Genomic DNA, 21337 nt, shown 5'->3' on the forward strand with positions numbered 1-21337 from the left:
TAGCCATGGTTATAGTATCCAATGAACTTTATAAAGTTGATCAACAGCTCAAAGCTCATTATTTCATTTCTGAATATCTGTGCACCTCACTCAAGCAGATTGGCTCTGTGGCGCAATGGATAGCGCATTGGACTTCTAGGTGAATGTCAAGAAGGTATTCAAAGGCTGTGGGTTCGAATCCCACCAGAGTCAGTTTTATCCCTGTGTATTTCATAACTATTTAAAGAAGTTATAAGCGATGCATGCATGCTTCTGCTTCACCAAAATCATTTGCTAAAAAAGGTCAGTAAAAGGAAGTCTATTTTAAAGAGACACCGTTCAATTTGGGTAATCTATGCAGAAGAGGAAATTGTCAGCTGTACTGATGAAAATATAATTTACTCGGAAGTAAGATTTTGGGCCCTTCCTTAATTTTACCATGTCAATAAACACATATGAATTTGACGTCAGCAAAAAAATGAGATAGTAGCAACTTCAGGACTAAAAATAAGGTTACATTTACTGAAGAAATTTCAAATGCTTGAAATATCAATTCATTATTATATTCTAGTGTATTTGGTACCTTCTTCAGGTAACCATCTTAAGAAACATAGCGTTAGTTGGGACACTGCCAAATTTTGATTAGGTGATTTTGAGGTTTGCTGTATCAGAGCCTGGATAGCTCAGTCGGTAGAGCATCAGACTTTTAATCTGAGGGTCCAGGGTTCAAGTCCCTGTTCAGGCGGTTTGTTTAAAGAAAATGTACTCTAATGACATGCTCTTTTCAGGATCCAATGAACGAGTAGTCCCATTAGAGTAATTGCAAGTTACTCTTAATGGAGCCATTAAATACCCATCGGTCGTGTACCATTTGACAAGAGTTAAGAAGACTTACCGCAACGGTATCATGTCGTTTGAGATGTTGATTATCTTTTCCCCAATTCAATGTTCAAAATGGAACCCTGCTTATAGTTTCCAAATCACTTTATAAAGTTGGTCAACCGCTGATAGCTCATCTTTTTATTTGAGAATTTCTGTTCACCTTGTTGAATCAGGTTGGATCTCTGGTGCAATGGATAGCGGCTTGGGGTTCTAGGCGAATGTAGAGAAAGCATTCAAAGTCTTTGGGTTGAAATACTAGCTGGGTCAGTTTTATCCCTCCTTTATCTTATAACTAATTGAAACAGTAACAAACAATGCCTGCTTCTGCATAACCAGAGACATTTACCAAAACGGCAGTGAAAGAAAGTCTATTTAAACAGACACTGTTTGCTTTGAAAATGTTGCATAATCTATGCCCAAGAGTAAATTTCCAGTTATACTGCTGGACATGTAATTTAGTACCTAGTAATAGTATTTGGCCTTTTACTAATTTCACAATGTCAATTTAGAGACATGATTTCTAAGTCAGCCGAAAATGAGATAGAACGAATTTCAGGATTTAAAATAGATTACGTGTGCTGCTGAAATTTCAAATGCTTGAAATATCAATTAATTATTAAACTCTACATATTTGATTGCTAATATATGTAACCATATTAAGAATTAAAGTGTAGGTTGGTGTGCGTCCACATCATTTTTAGCTGATTTTTAGTTGCAGTGTTGCAGAGCCTGGATAGCTCAGTCGCTAGAGCATCAGACTTTTAATCTGAGGGTCCAGGGTTCAAGTCCCTGTTCAGGCGGTCGGCTACTTTAAAGAAAAAGTATTCTGATTGTACATTCTTTTTGTGTTCCACTGCATGATGAATAAGATATTCCATTACCAAAATTAAAAAAAAACGTCTTTCATGGAGAAGTGAAAAACCCATCTGTCTCATATATCAGATGACGATACACTAAACTTAAGTTTTATGCAGACTTACCAACTGTATCATGTAGTTTGACACGGTGAATAACTTTTACCCAATTCAATATTCAAAATATAGCCATGGTTATAGTATCCAATGAACTTTATAAAGTTGATCAACAGCTCAAAGCTCATTATTTCATTTCTGAATATCTGTGCACCTCACTCAAGCAGATTGGCTCTGTGGCGCAATGGATAGCACATTGGACTTCTAGGTGAATGTCAAGAAGGTATTCAAAGGCTGTGGGTTCGAATCCCACCAGAGTCAGTTTTATCCCTGTTTATTTCATAACTATTTAAAGAAGTTATAAGCGATGCATGCATGCTTCTGCTTCACCAAAATCATTTGCTAAAAAAGGTCAGTAAAAGGAAGTCTATTTTAAAGAGACACCGTTCAATTTGGGTAATCTATGCAGAAGAGGAAATTGTCAGCTGTACTGATGAAAATATAATTTACTCGGAAGTAAGATTTTGGGCCCTTCCTTAATTTTACCATGTCAATAAACACATATGAATTTGACGTCAGCAAAAAAATGAGATAGTAGCAACTTCAGGACTAAAAATAAGGTTACATTTACTGAAGAAATTTCAAATGCTTGAAATATCAATTCATTATTATATTCTAGTGTATTTGGTACCTTCTTCAGGTAACCATCTTAAGAAACATAGCGTTAGTTGGGACACTGCCAAATTTTGATTAGGTGATTTTGAGGTTTGCTGTATCAGAGCCTGGATAGCTCAGTCGGTAGAGCATCAGACTTTTAATCTGAGGGTCCAGGGTTCAAGTCCCCGTTCAGGCAGTAGGCTACTTTAAAGAAAAAGTATTCTGATTGTACATTCTTTTTGTGTTCCACTGCATGATGAATAAGATATTCCATTACCAAAATTTAAAAAAAACGTCTTTCATGGAGAAGTGAAAAACCCATCTGTCTCATATATCAGATGATGATACACTAAACTTAAGTTGTATGCAGACTTACCAACTGTATCATGTAGTTTGACACGGTGAATAACTTTTACCCAATTCAATATTCAAAATATAGCCATGGTTATAGTATCCAATGAACTTTATAAAGTTGATCAACAGCTCAAAGCTCATTATTTCATTTCTGAATATCTGTGCACCTCACTCAAGCAGATTGGCTCTGTGGCGCAATGGATAGCGCATTGGACTTCTAGGTGAATGTCAAGAAGGTATTCAAAGGCTGTGGGTTCGAATCCCACCAGAGTCAGTTTTATCCCTGTGTATTTCATAACTATTTAAAGAAGTTATAAGCGATGCATGCATGCTTCTGCTTCACCAAAATCATTTGCTAAAAAAGGTCAGTAAAAGGAAGTCTATTTTAAAGAGACACCGTTCAATTTGGGTAATCTATGCAGAAGAGGAAATTGTCAGCTGTACTGATGAAAATATAATTTACTCGGAAGTAAGATTTTGGGCCCTTCCTTAATTTTACCATGTCAATAAACACATATGAATTTGACGTCAGCAAAAAAATGAGATAGTAGCAACTTCAGGACTAAAAATAAGGTTACATTTACTGAAGAAATTTCAAATGCTTGAAATATCAATTCATTATTATATTCTAGTGTATTTGGTACCTTCTTCAGGTAACCATCTTAAGAAACATAGCGTTAGTTGGGACACTGCCAAATTTTGATTAGGTGATTTTGAGGTTTGCTGTATCAGAGCCTGGATAGCTCAGTCGGTAGAGCATCAGACTTTTAATCTGAGGGTCCAGGGTTCAAGTCCCTGTTCAGGCGGTTTGTTTAAAGAAAATGTACTCTAATGACATGCTCTTTTCAGGATCCAATGAACGAGTAGTCCCATTAGAGTAATTGCAAGTTACTCTTAATGGAGCCATTAAATACCCATCGGTCGTGTACCATTTGACAAGAGTTAAGAAGACTTACCGCAACGGTATCATGTCGTTTGAGATGTTGATTATCTTTTCCCCAATTCAATGTTCAAAATGGAACCCTGCTTATAGTTTCCAAATCACTTTATAAAGTTGGTCAACCGCTGATAGCTCATCTTTTTATTTGAGAATTTCTGTTCACCTTGTTGAATCAGGTTGGATCTCTGGTGCAATGGATAGCGGCTTGGGGTTCTAGGCGAATGTAGAGAAAGCATTCAAAGTCTTTGGGTTGAAATACTAGCTGGGTCAGTTTTATCCCTCCTTTATCTTATAACTAATTGAAACAGTAACAAACAATGCCTGCTTCTGCATAACCAGAGACATTTACCAAAACGGCAGTGAAAGAAAGTCTATTTAAACAGACACTGTTTGCTTTGAAAATGTTGCATAATCTATGCCCAAGAGTAAATTTCCAGTTATACTGCTGGACATGTAATTTAGTACCTAGTAATAGTATTTGGCCTTTTACTAATTTCACAATGTCAATTTAGAGACATGATTTCTAAGTCAGCCGAAAATGAGATAGAACGAATTTCAGGATTTAAAATAGATTACGTGTGCTGCTGAAATTTCAAATGCTTGAAATATCAATTAATTATTAAACTCTACATATTTGATTGCTAATATATGTAACCATATTAAGAATTAAAGTGTAGGTTGGTGTGCGTCCACATCATTTTTAGCTGATTTTTAGTTGCAGTGTTGCAGAGCCTGGATAGCTCAGTCGGTAGAGCATCAGACTTTTAATCTGAGGGTCCAGGGTTCAAGTCCCTGTTCAGGCGGTCGGCTACTTTAAAGAAAAAGTATTCTGATTGTACATTCTTTTTGTGTTCCACTGCATGATGAATAAGATATTCCATTACCAAAATTTAAAAAAAACGTCTTTCATGGAGAAGTGAAAAACCCATCTGTCTCATATATCAGATGATGATACACTAAACTTAAGTTGTATGCAGACTTACCAACTGTATCATGTAGTTTGACACGGTGAATAACTTTTACCCAATTCAATATTCAAAATATAGCCATGGTTATAGTATCCAATGAACTTTATAAAGTTGATCAACAGCTCAAAGCTCATTATTTCATTTCTGAATATCTGTGCACCTCACTCAAGCAGATTGGCTCTGTGGCGCAATGGATAGCGCATTGGACTTCTAGGTGAATGTCAAGAAGGTATTCAAAGGCTGTGGGTTCGAATCCCACCAGAGTCAGTTTTATCCCTGTGTATTTCATAACTATTTAAAGAAGTTATAAGCGATGCATGCATGCTTCTGCTTCACCAAAATCATTTGCTAAAAAAGGTCAGTAAAAGGAAGTCTATTTTAAAGAGACACCGTTCAATTTGGGTAATCTATGCAGAAGAGGAAATTGTCAGCTGTACTGATGAAAATATAATTTACTCGGAAGTAAGATTTTGGGCCCTTCCTTAATTTTACCATGTCAATAAACACATATGAATTTGACGTCAGCAAAAAAATGAGATAGTAGCAACTTCAGGACTAAAAATAAGGTTACATTTACTGAAGAAATTTCAAATGCTTGAAATATCAATTCATTATTATATTCTAGTGTATTTGGTACCTTCTTCAGGTAACCATCTTAAGAAACATAGCGTTAGTTGGGACACTGCCAAATTTTGATTAGGTGATTTTGAGGTTTGCTGTATCAGAGCCTGGATAGCTCAGTCGGTAGAGCATCAGACTTTTAATCTGAGGGTCCAGGGTTCAAGTCCCTGTTCAGGCGGTTTGTTTAAAGAAAATGTACTCTAATGACATGCTCTTTTCAGGATCCAATGAACGAGTAGTCCCATTAGAGTAATTGCAAGTTACTCTTAATGGAGCCATTAAATACCCATCGGTCGTGTACCATTTGACAAGAGTTAAGAAGACTTACCGCAACGGTATCATGTCGTTTGAGATGTTGATTATCTTTTCCCCAATTCAATGTTCAAAATGGAACCCTGCTTATAGTTTCCAAATCACTTTATAAAGTTGGTCAACCGCTGATAGCTCATCTTTTTATTTGAGAATTTCTGTTCACCTTGTTGAATCAGGTTGGATCTCTGGTGCAATGGATAGCGGCTTGGGGTTCTAGGCGAATGTAGAGAAAGCATTCAAAGTCTTTGGGTTGAAATACTAGCTGGGTCAGTTTTATCCCTCCTTTATCTTATAACTAATTGAAACAGTAACAAACAATGCCTGCTTCTGCATAACCAGAGACATTTACCAAAACGGCAGTGAAAGAAAGTCTATTTAAACAGACACTGTTTGCTTTGAAAATGTTGCATAATCTATGCCCAAGAGTAAATTTCCAGTTATACTGCTGGACATGTAATTTAGTACCTAGTAATAGTATTTGGCCTTTTACTAATTTCACAATGTCAATTTAGAGACATGATTTCTAAGTCAGCCGAAAATGAGATAGAACGAATTTCAGGATTTAAAATAGATTACGTGTGCTGCTGAAATTTCAAATGCTTGAAATATCAATTAATTATTAAACTCTACATATTTGATTGCTAATATATGTAACCATATTAAGAATTAAAGTGTAGGTTGGTGTGCGTCCACATCATTTTTAGCTGATTTTTAGTTGCAGTGTTGCAGAGCCTGGATAGCTCAGTCGGTAGAGCATCAGACTTTTAATCTGAGGGTCCAGGGTTCAAGTCCCTGTTCAGGCGGTCGGCTACTTTAAAGAAAAAGTATTCTGATTGTACATTCTTTTTGTGTTCCACTGCATGATGAATAAGATATTCCATTACCAAAATTAAAAAAAAACGTCTTTCATGGAGAAGTGAAAAACCCATCTGTCTCATATATCAGATGACGATACACTAAACTTAAGTTTTATGCAGACTTACCAACTGTATCATGTAGTTTGACACGGTGAATAACTTTTACCCAATTCAATATTCAAAATATAGCCATGGTTATAGTATCCAATGAACTTTATAAAGTTGATCAACAGCTCAAAGCTCATTATTTCATTTCTGAATATCTGTGCACCTCACTCAAGCAGATTGGCTCTGTGGCGCAATGGATAGCGCATTGGACTTCTAGGTGAATGTCAAGAAGGTATTCAAAGGCTGTGGGTTCGAATCCCACCAGAGTCAGTTTTATCCCTGTGTATTTCATAACTATTTAAAGAAGTTATAAGCGATGCATGCATGCTTCTGCTTCACCAAAATCATTTGCTAAAAAAGGTCAGTAAAAGGAAGTCTATTTTAAAGAGACACCGTTCAATTTGGGTAATCTATGCAGAAGAGGAAATTGTCAGCTGTACTGATGAAAATATAATTTACTCGGAAGTAAGATTTTGGGCCCTTCCTTAATTTTACCATGTCAATAAACACATATGAATTTGACGTCAGCAAAAAAATGAGATAGTAGCAACTTCAGGACTAAAAATAAGGTTACATTTACTGAAGAAATTTCAAATGCTTGAAATATCAATTCATTATTATATTCTAGTGTATTTGGTACCTTCTTCAGGTAACCATCTTAAGAAACATAGCGTTAGTTGGGACACTGCCAAATTTTGATTAGGTGATTTTGAGGTTTGCTGTATCAGAGCCTGGATAGCTCAGTCGGTAGAGCATCAGACTTTTAATCTGAGGGTCCAGGGTTCAAGTCCCCGTTCAGGCAGTAGGCTACTTTAAAGAAAAAGTATTCTGATTGTACATTCTTTTTGTGTTCCACTGCATGATGAATAAGATATTCCATTACCAAAATTTAAAAAAAACGTCTTTCATGGAGAAGTGAAAAACCCATCTGTCTCATATATCAGATGATGATACACTAAACTTAAGTTGTATGCAGACTTACCAACTGTATCATGTAGTTTGACACGGTGAATAACTTTTACCCAATTCAATATTCAAAATATAGCCATGGTTATAGTATCCAATGAACTTTATAAAGTTGATCAACAGCTCAAAGCTCATTATTTCATTTCTGAATATCTGTGCACCTCACTCAAGCAGATTGGCTCTGTGGCGCAATGGATAGCGCATTGGACTTCTAGGTGAATGTCAAGAAGGTATTCAAAGGCTGTGGGTTCGAATCCCACCAGAGTCAGTTTTATCCCTGTGTATTTCATAACTATTTAAAGAAGTTATAAGCGATGCATGCATGCTTCTGCTTCACCAAAATCATTTGCTAAAAAAGGTCAGTAAAAGGAAGTCTATTTTAAAGAGACACCGTTCAATTTGGGTAATCTATGCAGAAGAGGAAATTGTCAGCTGTACTGATGAAAATATAATTTACTCGGAAGTAAGATTTTGGGCCCTTCCTTAATTTTACCATGTCAATAAACACATATGAATTTGACGTCAGCAAAAAAATGAGATAGTAGCAACTTCAGGACTAAAAATAAGGTTACATTTACTGAAGAAATTTCAAATGCTTGAAATAGCAATTCATTATTATATTCTAGTGTATTTGGTACCTTCTTCAGGTAACCATCTTAAGAAACATAGCGTTAGTTGGGACACTGCCAAATTTTGATTAGGTGATTTTGAGGTTTGCTGTATCAGAGCCTGGATAGCTCAGTCGGTAGAGCATCAGACTTTTAATCTGAGGGTCCAGGGTTCAAGTCCCTGTTCAGGCGGTTTGTTTAAAGAAAATGTACTCTAATGACATGCTCTTTTCAGGATCCAATGAACGAGTAGTCCCATTAGAGTAATTGCAAGTTACTCTTAATGGAGCCATTAAATACCCATCGGTCGTGTACCATTTGACAAGAGTTAAGAAGACTTACCGCAACGGTATCATGTCGTTTGAGATGTTGATTATCTTTTCCCCAATTCAATGTTCAAAATGGAACCCTGCTTATAGTTTCCAAATCACTTTATAAAGTTGGTCAACCGCTGATAGCTCATCTTTTTATTTGAGAATTTCTGTTCACCTTGTTGAATCAGGTTGGATCTCTGGTGCAATGGATAGCGGCTTGGGGTTCTAGGCGAATGTAGAGAAAGCATTCAAAGTCTTTGGGTTGAAATACTAGCTGGGTCAGTTTTATCCCTCCTTTATCTTATAACTAATTGAAACAGTAACAAACAATGCCTGCTTCTGCATAACCAGAGACATTTACCAAAACGGCAGTGAAAGAAAGTCTATTTAAACAGACACTGTTTGCTTTGAAAATGTTGCATAATCTATGCCCAAGAGTAAATTTCCAGTTATACTGCTGGACATGTAATTTAGTACCTAGTAATAGTATTTGGCCTTTTACTAATTTCACAATGTCAATTTAGAGACATGATTTCTAAGTCAGCCGAAAATGAGATAGAACGAATTTCAGGATTTAAAATAGATTACGTGTGCTGCTGAAATTTCAAATGCTTGAAATATCAATTAATTATTAAACTCTACATATTTGATTGCTAATATATGTAACCATATTAAGAATTAAAGTGTAGGTTGGTGTGCGTCCACATCATTTTTAGCTGATTTTTAGTTGCAGTGTTGCATAGCCTGGATAGCTCAGTCGGTAGAGCATCAGACTTTTAATCTGAGGGTCCAGGGTTCAAGTCCCTGTTCAGGCGGTCGGCTACTTTAAAGAAAAAGTATTCTGATTGTACATTCTTTTTGTGTTCCACTGCATGATGAATAAGATATTCCATTACCAAAATTAAAAAAAAACGTCTTTCATGGAGAAGTGAAAAACCCATCTGTCTCATATATCAGATGACGATACACTAAACTTAAGTTTTATGCAGACTTACCAACTGTATCATGTAGTTTGACACGGTGAATAACTTTTACCCAATTCAATATTCAAAATATAGCCATGGTTATAGTATCCAATGAACTTTATAAAGTTGATCAACAGCTCAAAGCTCATTATTTCATTTCTGAATATCTGTGCACCACACTCAAGCAGATTGGCTCTGTGGCGCAATGGATAGCGCATTGGACTTCTAGGTGAATGTCAAGAAGGTATTCAAAGGCTGTGGGTTCGAATCCCACCAGAGTCAGTTTTATCCCTGTTTATTTCATAACTATTTAAAGAAGTTATAAGCGATGCATGCATGCTTCTGCTTCACCAAAATCATTTGCTAAAAAAGGTCAGTAAAAGGAAGTCTATTTTAAAGAGACACCGTTCAATTTGGGTAATCTATGCAGAAGAGGAAATTGTCAGCTGTACTGATGAAAATATAATTTACTCGGAAGTAAGATTTTGGGCCCTTCCTTAATTTTACCATGTCAATAAACACATATGAATTTGACGTCAGCAAAAAAATGAGATAGTAGCAACTTCAGGACTAAAAATAAGGTTACATTTACTGAAGAAATTTCAAATGCTTGAAATATCAATTCATTATTATATTCTAGTGTATTTGATACCTTCTTCAGGTAACCATCTTAAGAAACATAGCGTTAGTTGGGACACTGCCAAATTTTGATTAGGTGATTTTGAGGTTTGCTGTATCAGAGCCTGGATAGCTCAGTCGGTAGAGCATCAGACTTTTAATCTGAGGGTCCAGGGTTCAAGTCCCCGTTCAGGCGGTAGGCTACTTTAAAGAAAAAGTATTCTGATTGTACATTCTTTTTGTGTTCCACTGCATGATGAATAAGATATTCCATTACCAAAATTAAAAAAAAACGTCTTTCATGGAGAAGTGAAAAACCCATCTGTCTCATATATCAGATGATGATACACTAAACTTAAGTTGTATGCAGACTTACCAACTGTATCATGTAGTTTGACACGGTGAATAACTTTTACCCAATTCAATATTCAAAATATAGCCATGGTTATAGTATCCAATGAACTTTATAAAGTTGATCAACAGCTCAAAGCTCATTATTTCATTTCTGAATATCTGTGCACCTCACTCAAGCAGATTGGCTCTGTGGCGCAATGGATAGCGCATTGGACTTCTAGGTGAATGTCAAGAAGGTATTCAAAGGCTGTGGGTTCGAATCCCACCAGAGTCAGTTTTATCCCTGTGTATTTCATAACTATTTAAAGAAGTTATAAGCGATGCATGCATGCTTCTGCTTCACCAAAATCATTTGCTAAAAAAGGTCAGTAAAAGGAAGTCTATTTTAAAGAGACACCGTTCAATTTGGGTAATCTATGCAGAAGAGGAAATTGTCAGCTGTACTGATGAAAATATAATTTACTCGGAAGTAAGATTTTGGGCCCTTCCTTAATTTTACCATGTCAATAAACACATATGAATTTGACGTCAGCAAAAAAATGAGATAGTAGCAACTTCAGGACTAAAAATAAGGTTACATTTACTGAAGAAATTTCAAATGCTTGAAATATCAATTCATTATTATATTCTAGTGTATTTGGTACCTTCTTCAGGTAACCATCTTAAGAAACATAGCGTTAGTTGGGACACTGCCAAATTTTGATTAGGTGATTTTGAGGTTTGCTGTATCAGAGCCTGGATAGCTCAGTCGGTAGAGCATCAGACTTTTAATCTGAGGGTCCAGGGTTCAAGTCCCCGTTCAGGCAGTAGGCTACTTTAAAGAAAAAGTATTCTGATTGTACATTCTTTTTGTGTTCCACTGCATGATGAATAAGATATTCCATTACCAAAATTTAAAAAAAACGTCTTTCATGGAGAAGTGAAAAACCCATCTGTCTCATATATCAGATGATGATACACTAAACTTAAGTTGTATGCAGACTTACCAACTGTATCATGTAGTTTGACACGGTGAATAACTTTTACCCAATTCAATATTCAAAATATAGCCATGGTTATAGTATCCAATGAACTTTATAAAGTTGATCAACAGCTCAAAGCTCATTATTTCATTTCTGAATATCTGTGCACCTCACTCAAGCAGATTGGCTCTGTGGCGCAATGGATAGCGCATTGGACTTCTAGGTGAATGTCAAGAAGGTATTCAAAGGCTGTGGGTTCGAATCCCACCAGAGTCAGTTTTATCCCTGTGTATTTCATAACTATTTAAAGAAGTTATAAGCGATGCATGCATGCTTCTGCTTCACCAAAATCATTTGCTAAAAAAGGTCAGTAAAAGGAAGTCTATTTTAAAGAGACACCGTTCAATTTGGGTAATCTATGCAGAAGAGGAAATTGTCAGCTGTACTGATGAAAATATAATTTACTCGGAAGTAAGATTTTGGGCCCTTCCTTAATTTTACCATGTCAATAAACACATATGAATTTGACGTCAGCAAAAAAATGAGATAGTAGCAACTTCAGGACTAAAAATAAGGTTACATTTACTGAAGAAATTTCAAATGCTTGAAATATCAATTCATTATTATATTCTAGTGTATTTGGTACCTTCTTCAGGTAACCATCTTAAGAAACATAGCGTTAGTTGGGACACTGCCAAATTTTGATTAGGTGATTTTGAGGTTTGCTGTATCAGAGCCTGGATAGCTCAGTCGGTAGAGCATCAGACTTTTAATCTGAGGGTCCAGGGTTCAAGTCCCTGTTCAGGCGGTTTGTTTAAAGAAAATGTACTCTAATGACATGCTCTTTTCAGGATCCAATGAACGAGTAGTCCCATTAGAGTAATTGCAAGTTACTCTTAATGGAGCCATTAAATACCCATCGGTCGTGTACCATTTGACAAGAGTTAAGAAGACTTACCGCAACGGTATCATGTCGTTTGAGATGTTGATTATCTTTTCCCCAATTCAATGTTCAAAATGGAACCCTGCTTATAGTTTCCAAATCACTTTATAAAGTTGGTCAACCGCTGATAGCTCATCTTTTTATTTGAGAATTTCTGTTCACCTTGTTGAATCAGGTTGGATCTCTGGTGCAATGGATAGCGGCTTGGGGTTCTAGGCGAATGTAGAGAAAGCATTCAAAGTCTTTGGGTTGAAATACTAGCTGGGTCAGTTTTATCCCTCCTTTATCTTATAACTAATTGAAACAGTAACAAACAATGCCTGCTTCTGCATAACCAGAGACATTTACCAAAACGGCAGTGAAAGAAAGTCTATTTAAACAGACACTGTTTGCTTTGAAAATGTTGCATAATCTATGCCCAAGAGTAAATTTCCAGTTATACTGCTGGACATGTAATTTAGTACCTAGTAATAGTATTTGGCCTTTTACTAATTTCACAATGTCAATTTAGAGACATGATTTCTAAGTCAGCCGAAAATGAGATAGAACGAATTTCAGGATTTAAAATAGATTACGTGTGCTGCTGAAATTTCAAATGCTTGAAATATCAATTAATTATTAAACTCTACATATTTGATTGCTAATATATGTAACCATATTAAGAATTAAAGTGTAGGTTGGTGTGCGTCCACATCATTTTTAGCTGATTTTTAGTTGCAGTGTTGCATAGCCTGGATAGCTCAGTCGGTAGAGCATCAGACTTTTAATCTGAGGGTCCAGGGTTCAAGTCCCTGTTCAGGCGGTCGGCTACTTTAAAGAAAAAGTATTCTGATTGTACATTCTTTTTGTGTTCCACTGCATGATGAATAAGATATTCCATTACCAAAATTAAAAAAAAACGTCTTTCATGGAGAAGTGAAAAACCCATCTGTCTCATATATCAGATGACGATACACTAAACTTAAGTTTTATGCAGACTTACCAACTGTATCATGTAGTTTGACACGGTGAATAACTTTTACCCAATTCAATATTCAAAATATAGCCATGGTTATAGTATCCAATGAACTTTATAAAGTTGATCAACAGCTCAAAGCTCATTATTTCATTTCTGAATATCTGTGCACCACACTCAAGCAGATTGGCTCTGTGGCGCAATGGATAGCGCATTGGACTTCTAGGTGAATGTCAAGAAGGTATTCAAAGGCTGTGGGTTCGAATCCCACCAGAGTCAGTTTTATCCCTGTTTATTTCATAACTATTTAAAGAAGTTATAAGCGATGCATGCATGCTTCTGCTTCACCAAAATCATTTGCTAAAAAAGGTCAGTAAAAGGAAGTCTATTTTAAAGAGACACCGTTCAATTTGGGTAATCTATGCAGAAGAGGAAATTGTCAGCTGTACTGATGAAAATATAATTTACTCGGAAGTAAGATTTTGGGCCCTTCCTTAATTTTACCATGTCAATAAACACATATGAATTTGACGTCAGCAAAAAAATGAGATAGTAGCAACTTCAGGACTAAAAATAAGGTTACATTTACTGAAGAAATTTCAAATGCTTGAAATATCAATTCATTATTATATTCTAGTGTATTTGGTACCTTCTTCAGGTAACCATCTTAAGAAACATAGCGTTAGTTGGGACACTGCCAAATTTTGATTAGGTGATTTTGAGGTTTGCTGTATCAGAGCCTGGATAGCTCAGTCGGTAGAGCATCAGACTTTTAATCTGAGGGTCCAGGGTTCAAGTCCCCGTTCAGGCGGTAGGCTACTTTAAAGAAAAAGTATTCTGATTGTACATTCTTTTTGTGTTCCACTGCATGATGAATAAGATATTCCAATACCAAAATTAAAAAAAAACGTCTTTCATGGAGAAGTGAAAAACCCATCTGTCTCATATATCAGATGATGATACACTAAACTTAAGTTGTATGCAGACTTACCAACTGTATCATGTAGTTTGACACGGTGAATAACTTTTACCCAATTCAATATTCAAAATATAGCCATGGTTATAGTATCCAATGAACTTTATAAAGTTGATCAACAGCTCAAAGCTCATTATTTCATTTCTGAATATCTGTGCACCTCACTCAAGCAGATTGGCTCTGTGGCGCAATGGATAGCGCATTGGACTTCCAGGTGAATGTCAAGAAGGTATTCAAAGGCTGTGGGTTCGAATCCCACCAGAGTCAGTTTTATCCCTGTGTATTTCATAACTATTTAAAGAAGTTATAAGCGATGCATGCATGCTTCTGCTTCACCAAAATCATTTGCTAAAAAAGGTCAGTAAAAGGAAGTCTATTTTAAAGAGACACCGTTCAATTTGGGTAATCTATGCAGAAGAGGAAATTGTCAGCTGTACTGATGAAAATATAATTTACTCGGAAGTAAGATTTTGGGCCCTTCCTTAATTTTACCATGTCAATAAACACATATGAATTTGACGTCAGCAAAAAAATGAGATAGTAGCAACTTCAGGACTAAAAATAAGGTTACATTTACTGAAGAAATTTCAAATGCTTGAAATATCAATTCATTATTATATTCTAGTGTATTTGGTACCTTCTTCAGGTAACCATCTTAAGAAACATAGCGTTAGTTGGGACACTGCCAAATTTTGATTAGGTGATTTTTAGGTTTGCTGTATCAGAGCCTGGATAGCTCAGTCGGTAGAGCATCAGACTTTTAATCTGAGGGTCCAGGGTTCAAGTCCCCGTTCAGGCGGTAGGCTACTTTAAAGAAAAAGTATTCTGATTGTACATTCTTTTTGTGTTCCACTGCATGATGAATAAGATATTCCATTACCAAAATTAAAAAAAAACGTCTTTCATGGAGAAGTGAAAAACCCATCTGTCTCATATATCAGATGATGATACACTAAACTTAAGTTGTATGCAGACTTACCAACTGTATCATGTAGTTTGACACGGTGAATAACTTTTACCCAATTCAATATTCAAAATATAGCCATGGTTATAGTATCCAATGAACTTTATAAAGTTGATCAACAGCTCAAAGCTCATTATTTCATTTCTGAATATCTGTGCACCTCACTCAAGCAGATTGGCTCTGTGGCGCAATGGATAGCGCATTGGACTTCTAGGTGAATGTCAAGAAGGTATTCAAAGGCTGTGGGTTCGAATCCCACCAGAGTCAGTTTTATCCCTGTGTATTTCATAACTATTTAAAGAAGTTATAAGCGATGCATGCATGCTTCTGCTTCACCAAAATCATTTGCTAAAAAAGGTCAGTAAAAGGAAGTCTATTTTAAAGAGACACCGTTCAATTTGGGTAATCTATGCAGAAGAGGAAATTGTCAGCTGTACTGATGAAAATATAATTTACTCGGAAGTAAGATTTTGGGCCCTTCCTTAATTTTACCATGTCAATAAACACATATGAATTTGACGTCAGCAAAAAAATGAGATAGTAGCAACTTCAGGACTAAAAATAAGGTTACATTTACTGAAGAAATTTCAAATGCTTGAAATATCAATTCATTATTATATTCTAGTGTATTTGGTACCTTCTTCAGGTAACCATCTTAAGAAACATAGCGTTAGTTGGGACACTGCCAAATTTTGATTAGGTGATTTTGAGGTTTGCTGTATCAGAGCCTGGATAGCTCAGTCGGTAGAGCATCAGACTTTTAATCTGAGGGTCCAGGGTTCAAGTCCCTGTTCAGGCGGTTTGTTTAAAGAAAATGTACTCTAATGACATGCTCTTTTCAGGATCCAATGAACGAGTAGTCCCATTAGAGTAATTGCAAGTTACTCTTAATGGAGCCATTAAATACCCATCGGTCGTGTACCATTTGACAAGAGTTAAGAAGACTTACCGCAACGGTATCATGTCGTTTGAGATGTTGATTATCTTTTCCCCAATTCAATGTTCAAAATGGAACCCTGCTTATAGTTTCCAAATCACTTTATAAAGTTGGTCAACCGCTGATAGCTCATCTTTTTATTTGAGAATTTCTGTTCACCTTGTTGAATCAGGTTGGATCTCTGGTGCAATGGATAGCGGCTTGGGGTTCTAGGCGAATGTAGAGAAAGCATTCAAAGTCTTTGGGTTGAAATACTAGCTGGGTCAGTTTTATCCCTCCTTTATCTTATAACTAATTGAAACAGTAACAAACAATGCCTGCTTCTGCATAACCAGAGACATTTACCAAAACGGCAGTGAAAGAAAGTCTATTTAAACAGACACTGTTTGCTTTGAAAATGTTGCATAATCTATGCCCAAGAGTAAATTTCCAGTTATACTGCTGGACATGTAATTTAGTACCTAGTAATAGTATTTGGCCTTTTACTAATTTCACAATGTCAATTTAGAGACATGATTTCTAAGTCAGCCGAAAATGAGATAGAACGAATTTCAGGATTTAAAATAGATTACGTGTGCTGCTGAAATTTCAAATGCTTGAAATATCAATTAATTATTAAACTCTACATATTTGATTGCTAATATATGTAACCATATTAAGAATTAAAGTGTAGGTTGGTGTGCGTCCACATCATTTTTAGCTGATTTTTAGTTGCAGTGTTGCAGAGCCTGGATAGCTCAGTCGGTAGAGCATCAGACTTTTAATCTGAGGGTCCAGGGTTCAAGTCCCTGTTCAGGCGGTCGGCTACTTTAAAGAAAAAGTATTCTGATTGTACATTCTTTTTGTGTTCCACTGCATGATGAATAAGATATTCCATTACCAAAATTAAAAAAAAACGTCTTTCATGGAGAAGTGAAAAACCCATCTGTCTCATATATCAGATGACGATACACTAAACTTAAGTTTTATGCAGACTTACCAACTGTATCATGTAGTTTGACACGGTGAATAACTTTTACCCAATTCAATATTCAAAATATAGCCATGGTTATAGTATCCAATGAACTTTATAAAGTTGATCAACAGCTCAAAGCTCATTATTTCATTTCTGAATATCTGTGCACCTCACTCAAGCAGATTGGCTCTGTGGCGCAATGGATAGCGCATTGGACTTCTAGGTGAATGTCAAGAAGGTATTCAAAGGCTGTGGGTTCGAATCCCACCAGAGTCAGTTTTATCCCTGTGTATTTCATAACTATTTAAAGAAGTTATAAGCGATGCATGCATGCTTCTGCTTCACCAAAATCATTTGCTAAAAAAGGTCAGTAAAAGGAAGTCTATTTTAAAGAGACACCGTTCAATTTGGGTAATCTATGCAGAAGAGGAAATTGTCAGCTGTACTGATGAAAATATAATTTACTCGGAAGTAAGATTTTGGGCCCTTCCTTAATTTTACCATGTCAATAAACACATATGAATTTGACGTCAGCAAAAAAATGAGATAGTAGCAACTTCAGGACTAAAAATAAGGTTACATTTACTGAAGAAATTTCAAATGCTTGAAATATCAATTCATTATTATATTCTAGTGTATTTGGTACCTTCTTCAGGTAACCATCTTAAGAAACATAGCGTTAGTTGGGACACTGCCAAATTTTGATTAGGTGATTTTGAGGTTTGCTGTATCAGAGCCTGGATAGCTCAGTCGGTAGAGCATCAGACTTTTAATCTGAGGGTCCAGGGTTCAAGTCCCCGTTCAGGCAGTAGGCTACTTTAAAGAAAAAGTATTCTGATTGTACATTCTTTTTGTGTTCCACTGCATGATGAATAAGATATTCCATTACCAAAATTTAAAAAAAACGTCTTTCATGGAGAAGTGAAAAACCCATCTGTCTCATATATCAGATGATGATACACTAAACTTAAGTTGTATGCAGACTTACCAACTGTATCATGTAGTTTGACACGGTGAATAACTTTTACCCAATTCAATATTCAAAATATAGCCATGGTTATAGTATCCAATGAACTTTATAAAGTTGATCAACAGCTCAAAGCTCATTATTTCATTTCTGAATATCTGTGCACCTCACTCAAGCAGATTGGCTCTGTGGCGCAATGGATAGCGCATTGGACTTCTAGGTGAATGTCAAGAAGGTATTCAAAGGCTGTGGGTTCGAATCCCACCAGAGTCAGTTTTATCCCTGTGTATTTCATAACTATTTAAAGAAGTTATAAGCGATGCATGCATGCTTCTGCTTCACCAAAATCATTTGCTAAAAAAGGTCAGTAAAAGGAAGTCTATTTTAAAGAGACACCGTTCAATTTGGGTAATCTATGCAGAAGAGGAAATTGTCAGCTGTACTGATGAAAATATAATTTACTCGGAAGTAAGATTTTGGGCCCTTCCTTAATTTTACCATGTCAATAAACACATATGAATTTGACGTCAGCAAAAAAATGAGATAGTAGCAACTTCAGGACTAAAAATAAGGTTACATTTACTGAAGAAATTTCAAATGCTTGAAATATCAATTCATTATTATATTCTAGTGTATTTGGTACCTTCTTCAGGTAACCATCTTAAGAAACATAGCGTTAGTTGGGACACTGCCAAATTTTGATTAGGTGATTTTGAGGTTTGCTGTATCAGAGCCTGGATAGCTCAGTCGGTAGAGCATCAGACTTTTAATCTGAGGGTCCAGGGTTCAAGTCCCTGTTCAGGCGGTTTGTTTAAAGAAAATGTACTCTAATGACATGCTCTTTTCAGGATCCAATGAACGAGTAGTCCCATTAGAGTAATTGCAAGTTACTCTTAATGGAGCCATTAAATACCCATCGGTCGTGTACCATTTGACAAGAGTTAAGAAGACTTACCGCAACGGTATCATGTCGTTTGAGATGTTGATTATCTTTTCCCCAATTCAATGTTCAAAATGGAACCCTGCTTATAGTTTCCAAATCACTTTATAAAGTTGGTCAACCGCTGATAGCTCATCTTTTTATTTGAGAATTTCTGTTCACCTTGTTGAATCAGGTTGGATCTCTGGTGCAATGGATAGCGGCTTGGGGTTCTAGGCGAATGTAGAGAAAGCATTCAAAGTCTTTGGGTTGAAATACTAGCTGGGTCAGTTTTATCCCTCCTTTATCTTATAACTAATTGAAACAGTAACAAACAATGCCTGCTTCTGCATAACCAGAGACATTTACCAAAACGGCAGTGAAAGAAAGTCTATTTAAACAGACACTGTTTGCTTTGAAAATGTTGCATAATCTATGCCCAAGAGTAAATTTCCAGTTATACTGCTGGACATGTAATTTAGTACCTAGTAATAGTATTTGGCCTTTTACTAATTTCACAATGTCAATTTAGAGACATGATTTCTAAGTCAGCCGAAAATGAGATAGAACGAATTTCAGGATTTAAAATAGATTACGTGTGCTGCTGAAATTTCAAATGCTTGAAATATCAATTAATTATTAAACTCTACATATTTGATTGCTAATATATGTAACCATATTAAGAATTAAAGTGTAGGTTGGTGTGCGTCCACATCATTTTTAGCTGATTTTTAGTTGCAGTGTTGCAGAGCCTGGATAGCTCAGTCGGTAGAGCATCAGACTTTTAATCTGAGGGTCCAGGGTTCAAGTCCCTGTTCAGGCGGTCGGCTACTTTAAAGAAAAAGTATTCTGATTGTACATTCTTTTTGTGTTCCACTGCATGATGAATAAGATATTCCATTACCAAAATTAAAAAAAAACGTCTTTCATGGAGAAGTGAAAAACCCATCTGTCTCATATATCAGATGACGATACACTAAACTTAAGTTTTATGCAGACTTACCAACTGTATCATGTAGTTTGACACGGTGAATAACTTTTACCCAATTCAATATTCAAAATATAGCCATGGTTATAGTATCCAATGAACTTTATAAAGTTGATCAACAGCTCAAAGCTCATTATTTCATTTCTGAATATCTGTGCACCACACTCAAGCAGATTGGCTCTGTGGCGCAATGGATAGCGCATTGGACTTCTAGGTGAATGTCAAGAAGGTATTCAAAGGCTGTGGGTTCGAATCCCACCAGAGTCAGTTTTATCCCTGTTTATTTCATAACTATTTAAAGAAGTTATAAGCGATGCATGCATGCTTCTGCTTCACCAAAATCATTTGCTAAAAAAGGTCAGTAAAAGGAAGTCTATTTTAAAGAGACACCGTTCAATTTGGGTAATCTATGCAGAAGAGGAAATTGTCAGCTGTACTGATGAAAATATAATTTACTCGGAAGTAAGATTTTGGGCCCTTCCTTAATTTTACCATGTCAATAAACACATATGAATTTGACGTCAGCAAAAAAATGAGATAGTAGCAACTTCAGGACTAAAAATAAGGTTACATTTACTGAAGAAATTTCAAATGCTTGAAATATCAATTCATTATTATATTCTAGTGTATTTGGTACCTTCTTCAGGTAACCATCTTAAGAAACATAGCGTTAGTTGGGACACTGCCAAATTTTGATTAGGTGATTTTGAGGTTTGCTGTATCAGAGCCTGGATAGCTCAGTCGGTAGAGCATCAGACTTTTAATCTGAGGGTCCAGGGTTCAAGTCCCCGTTCAGGCGGTAGGCTACTTTAAAGAAAAAGTATTCTGATTGTACATTCTTTTTGTGTTCCACTGCATGATGAATAAGATATTCCATTACCAAAATTAAAAAAAAACGTCTTTCATGGAGAAGTGAAAAACCCATCTGTCTCATATATCAGATGATGATACACTAAACTTAAGTTGTATGCAGACTTACCAACTGTATCATGTAGTTTGACACGGTGAATAACTTTTACCCAATTCAATATTCAAAATATAGCCATGGTTATAGTATCCAATGAACTTTATAAAGTTGATCAACAGCTCAAAGCTCATTATTTCATTTCTGAATATCTGTGCACCTCACTCAAGCAGATTGGCTCTGTGGCGCAATGGATAGCGCATTGGACTTCTACGTGAATGTCAAGAAGGTATTCAAAGGCTGTGGGTTCGAATCCCACCAGAGTCAGTTTTATCCCTGTGTATTTCATAACTATTTAAAGAAGTTATAAGCGATGCATGCATGCTTCTGCTTCACCAAAATCATTTGCTAAAAAAGGTCAGTAAAAGGAAGTCTATTTTAAAGAGACACCGT

At 36.0% G+C, this 21337-nt stretch overlaps 29 non-coding genes across 29 annotated transcripts; all 29 read left to right on the forward strand.

Annotated features, from left to right (window-relative positions):
- The first annotated feature begins 101 nt into the window (after positions 1 to 101).
- On the forward strand, positions 102 to 192 carry TRNAR-UCU (transfer RNA arginine (anticodon UCU)). Its single transcript is given in 2 exon segments — positions 102 to 138; positions 157 to 192. It is a non-coding gene; the product is annotated as a tRNA-Arg (tRNA).
- Positions 193 to 651: 459 nt separating this feature from the next.
- Positions 652 to 724, forward strand: TRNAK-UUU (transfer RNA lysine (anticodon UUU)). The gene has a single exon. It is a non-coding gene; the product is annotated as a tRNA-Lys (tRNA).
- A 1278-nt stretch (positions 725 to 2002) lies between these two features.
- Positions 2003 to 2093, forward strand: TRNAR-UCU (transfer RNA arginine (anticodon UCU)). The gene is given in 2 exon segments: positions 2003 to 2039; positions 2058 to 2093. It is a non-coding gene; the product is annotated as a tRNA-Arg (tRNA).
- An 873-nt stretch (positions 2094 to 2966) lies between these two features.
- On the forward strand, positions 2967 to 3057 carry TRNAR-UCU (transfer RNA arginine (anticodon UCU)). Its single transcript is given in 2 exon segments — positions 2967 to 3003; positions 3022 to 3057. It is a non-coding gene; the product is annotated as a tRNA-Arg (tRNA).
- A 459-nt stretch (positions 3058 to 3516) lies between these two features.
- Positions 3517 to 3589, forward strand: TRNAK-UUU (transfer RNA lysine (anticodon UUU)). Its single transcript has one exon. It is a non-coding gene; the product is annotated as a tRNA-Lys (tRNA).
- Positions 3590 to 4453: 864 nt separating this feature from the next.
- Positions 4454 to 4526, forward strand: TRNAK-UUU (transfer RNA lysine (anticodon UUU)). The gene has a single exon. It is a non-coding gene; the product is annotated as a tRNA-Lys (tRNA).
- Positions 4527 to 4867: 341 nt separating this feature from the next.
- Positions 4868 to 4958, forward strand: TRNAR-UCU (transfer RNA arginine (anticodon UCU)). The gene is given in 2 exon segments: positions 4868 to 4904; positions 4923 to 4958. It is a non-coding gene; the product is annotated as a tRNA-Arg (tRNA).
- A 459-nt stretch (positions 4959 to 5417) lies between these two features.
- On the forward strand, positions 5418 to 5490 carry TRNAK-UUU (transfer RNA lysine (anticodon UUU)). Its single transcript has one exon. It is a non-coding gene; the product is annotated as a tRNA-Lys (tRNA).
- Positions 5491 to 6354: 864 nt separating this feature from the next.
- Positions 6355 to 6427, forward strand: TRNAK-UUU (transfer RNA lysine (anticodon UUU)). Its single transcript has one exon. It is a non-coding gene; the product is annotated as a tRNA-Lys (tRNA).
- Positions 6428 to 6768: 341 nt separating this feature from the next.
- Positions 6769 to 6859, forward strand: TRNAR-UCU (transfer RNA arginine (anticodon UCU)). Its single transcript is given in 2 exon segments — positions 6769 to 6805; positions 6824 to 6859. It is a non-coding gene; the product is annotated as a tRNA-Arg (tRNA).
- Positions 6860 to 7732: 873 nt separating this feature from the next.
- Positions 7733 to 7823, forward strand: TRNAR-UCU (transfer RNA arginine (anticodon UCU)). The gene is given in 2 exon segments: positions 7733 to 7769; positions 7788 to 7823. It is a non-coding gene; the product is annotated as a tRNA-Arg (tRNA).
- Positions 7824 to 8282: 459 nt separating this feature from the next.
- Positions 8283 to 8355, forward strand: TRNAK-UUU (transfer RNA lysine (anticodon UUU)). The gene has a single exon. It is a non-coding gene; the product is annotated as a tRNA-Lys (tRNA).
- Positions 8356 to 9219: 864 nt separating this feature from the next.
- On the forward strand, positions 9220 to 9292 carry TRNAK-UUU (transfer RNA lysine (anticodon UUU)). The gene has a single exon. It is a non-coding gene; the product is annotated as a tRNA-Lys (tRNA).
- Positions 9293 to 9633: 341 nt separating this feature from the next.
- TRNAR-UCU (transfer RNA arginine (anticodon UCU)) lies at positions 9634 to 9724 on the forward strand. The gene is given in 2 exon segments: positions 9634 to 9670; positions 9689 to 9724. It is a non-coding gene; the product is annotated as a tRNA-Arg (tRNA).
- Positions 9725 to 10597: 873 nt separating this feature from the next.
- On the forward strand, positions 10598 to 10688 carry TRNAR-UCU (transfer RNA arginine (anticodon UCU)). The gene is given in 2 exon segments: positions 10598 to 10634; positions 10653 to 10688. It is a non-coding gene; the product is annotated as a tRNA-Arg (tRNA).
- Positions 10689 to 11561: 873 nt separating this feature from the next.
- On the forward strand, positions 11562 to 11652 carry TRNAR-UCU (transfer RNA arginine (anticodon UCU)). Its single transcript is given in 2 exon segments — positions 11562 to 11598; positions 11617 to 11652. It is a non-coding gene; the product is annotated as a tRNA-Arg (tRNA).
- A 459-nt stretch (positions 11653 to 12111) lies between these two features.
- TRNAK-UUU (transfer RNA lysine (anticodon UUU)) lies at positions 12112 to 12184 on the forward strand. The gene has a single exon. It is a non-coding gene; the product is annotated as a tRNA-Lys (tRNA).
- Positions 12185 to 13048: 864 nt separating this feature from the next.
- TRNAK-UUU (transfer RNA lysine (anticodon UUU)) lies at positions 13049 to 13121 on the forward strand. The gene has a single exon. It is a non-coding gene; the product is annotated as a tRNA-Lys (tRNA).
- A 341-nt stretch (positions 13122 to 13462) lies between these two features.
- On the forward strand, positions 13463 to 13553 carry TRNAR-UCU (transfer RNA arginine (anticodon UCU)). The gene is given in 2 exon segments: positions 13463 to 13499; positions 13518 to 13553. It is a non-coding gene; the product is annotated as a tRNA-Arg (tRNA).
- An 873-nt stretch (positions 13554 to 14426) lies between these two features.
- TRNAG-UCC (transfer RNA glycine (anticodon UCC)) lies at positions 14427 to 14517 on the forward strand. Its single transcript is given in 2 exon segments — positions 14427 to 14463; positions 14482 to 14517. It is a non-coding gene; the product is annotated as a tRNA-Gly (tRNA).
- Positions 14518 to 15390: 873 nt separating this feature from the next.
- Positions 15391 to 15481, forward strand: TRNAR-UCU (transfer RNA arginine (anticodon UCU)). Its single transcript is given in 2 exon segments — positions 15391 to 15427; positions 15446 to 15481. It is a non-coding gene; the product is annotated as a tRNA-Arg (tRNA).
- A 459-nt stretch (positions 15482 to 15940) lies between these two features.
- On the forward strand, positions 15941 to 16013 carry TRNAK-UUU (transfer RNA lysine (anticodon UUU)). The gene has a single exon. It is a non-coding gene; the product is annotated as a tRNA-Lys (tRNA).
- Positions 16014 to 16877: 864 nt separating this feature from the next.
- TRNAK-UUU (transfer RNA lysine (anticodon UUU)) lies at positions 16878 to 16950 on the forward strand. The gene has a single exon. It is a non-coding gene; the product is annotated as a tRNA-Lys (tRNA).
- Positions 16951 to 17291: 341 nt separating this feature from the next.
- TRNAR-UCU (transfer RNA arginine (anticodon UCU)) lies at positions 17292 to 17382 on the forward strand. The gene is given in 2 exon segments: positions 17292 to 17328; positions 17347 to 17382. It is a non-coding gene; the product is annotated as a tRNA-Arg (tRNA).
- An 873-nt stretch (positions 17383 to 18255) lies between these two features.
- Positions 18256 to 18346, forward strand: TRNAR-UCU (transfer RNA arginine (anticodon UCU)). Its single transcript is given in 2 exon segments — positions 18256 to 18292; positions 18311 to 18346. It is a non-coding gene; the product is annotated as a tRNA-Arg (tRNA).
- A 459-nt stretch (positions 18347 to 18805) lies between these two features.
- On the forward strand, positions 18806 to 18878 carry TRNAK-UUU (transfer RNA lysine (anticodon UUU)). Its single transcript has one exon. It is a non-coding gene; the product is annotated as a tRNA-Lys (tRNA).
- Positions 18879 to 19742: 864 nt separating this feature from the next.
- Positions 19743 to 19815, forward strand: TRNAK-UUU (transfer RNA lysine (anticodon UUU)). The gene has a single exon. It is a non-coding gene; the product is annotated as a tRNA-Lys (tRNA).
- A 341-nt stretch (positions 19816 to 20156) lies between these two features.
- Positions 20157 to 20247, forward strand: TRNAR-UCU (transfer RNA arginine (anticodon UCU)). The gene is given in 2 exon segments: positions 20157 to 20193; positions 20212 to 20247. It is a non-coding gene; the product is annotated as a tRNA-Arg (tRNA).
- Positions 20248 to 21120: 873 nt separating this feature from the next.
- TRNAR-UCU (transfer RNA arginine (anticodon UCU)) lies at positions 21121 to 21211 on the forward strand. The gene is given in 2 exon segments: positions 21121 to 21157; positions 21176 to 21211. It is a non-coding gene; the product is annotated as a tRNA-Arg (tRNA).
- Positions 21212 to 21337: the final 126 nt, after the last annotated feature.

Source organism: Triturus cristatus, chromosome 4_1 (assembly GCF_964204655.1).
Source record: "Triturus cristatus chromosome 4_1, aTriCri1.1, whole genome shotgun sequence".
Classification (NCBI taxonomy): domain Eukaryota; kingdom Metazoa; phylum Chordata; class Amphibia; order Caudata; family Salamandridae; genus Triturus; species Triturus cristatus.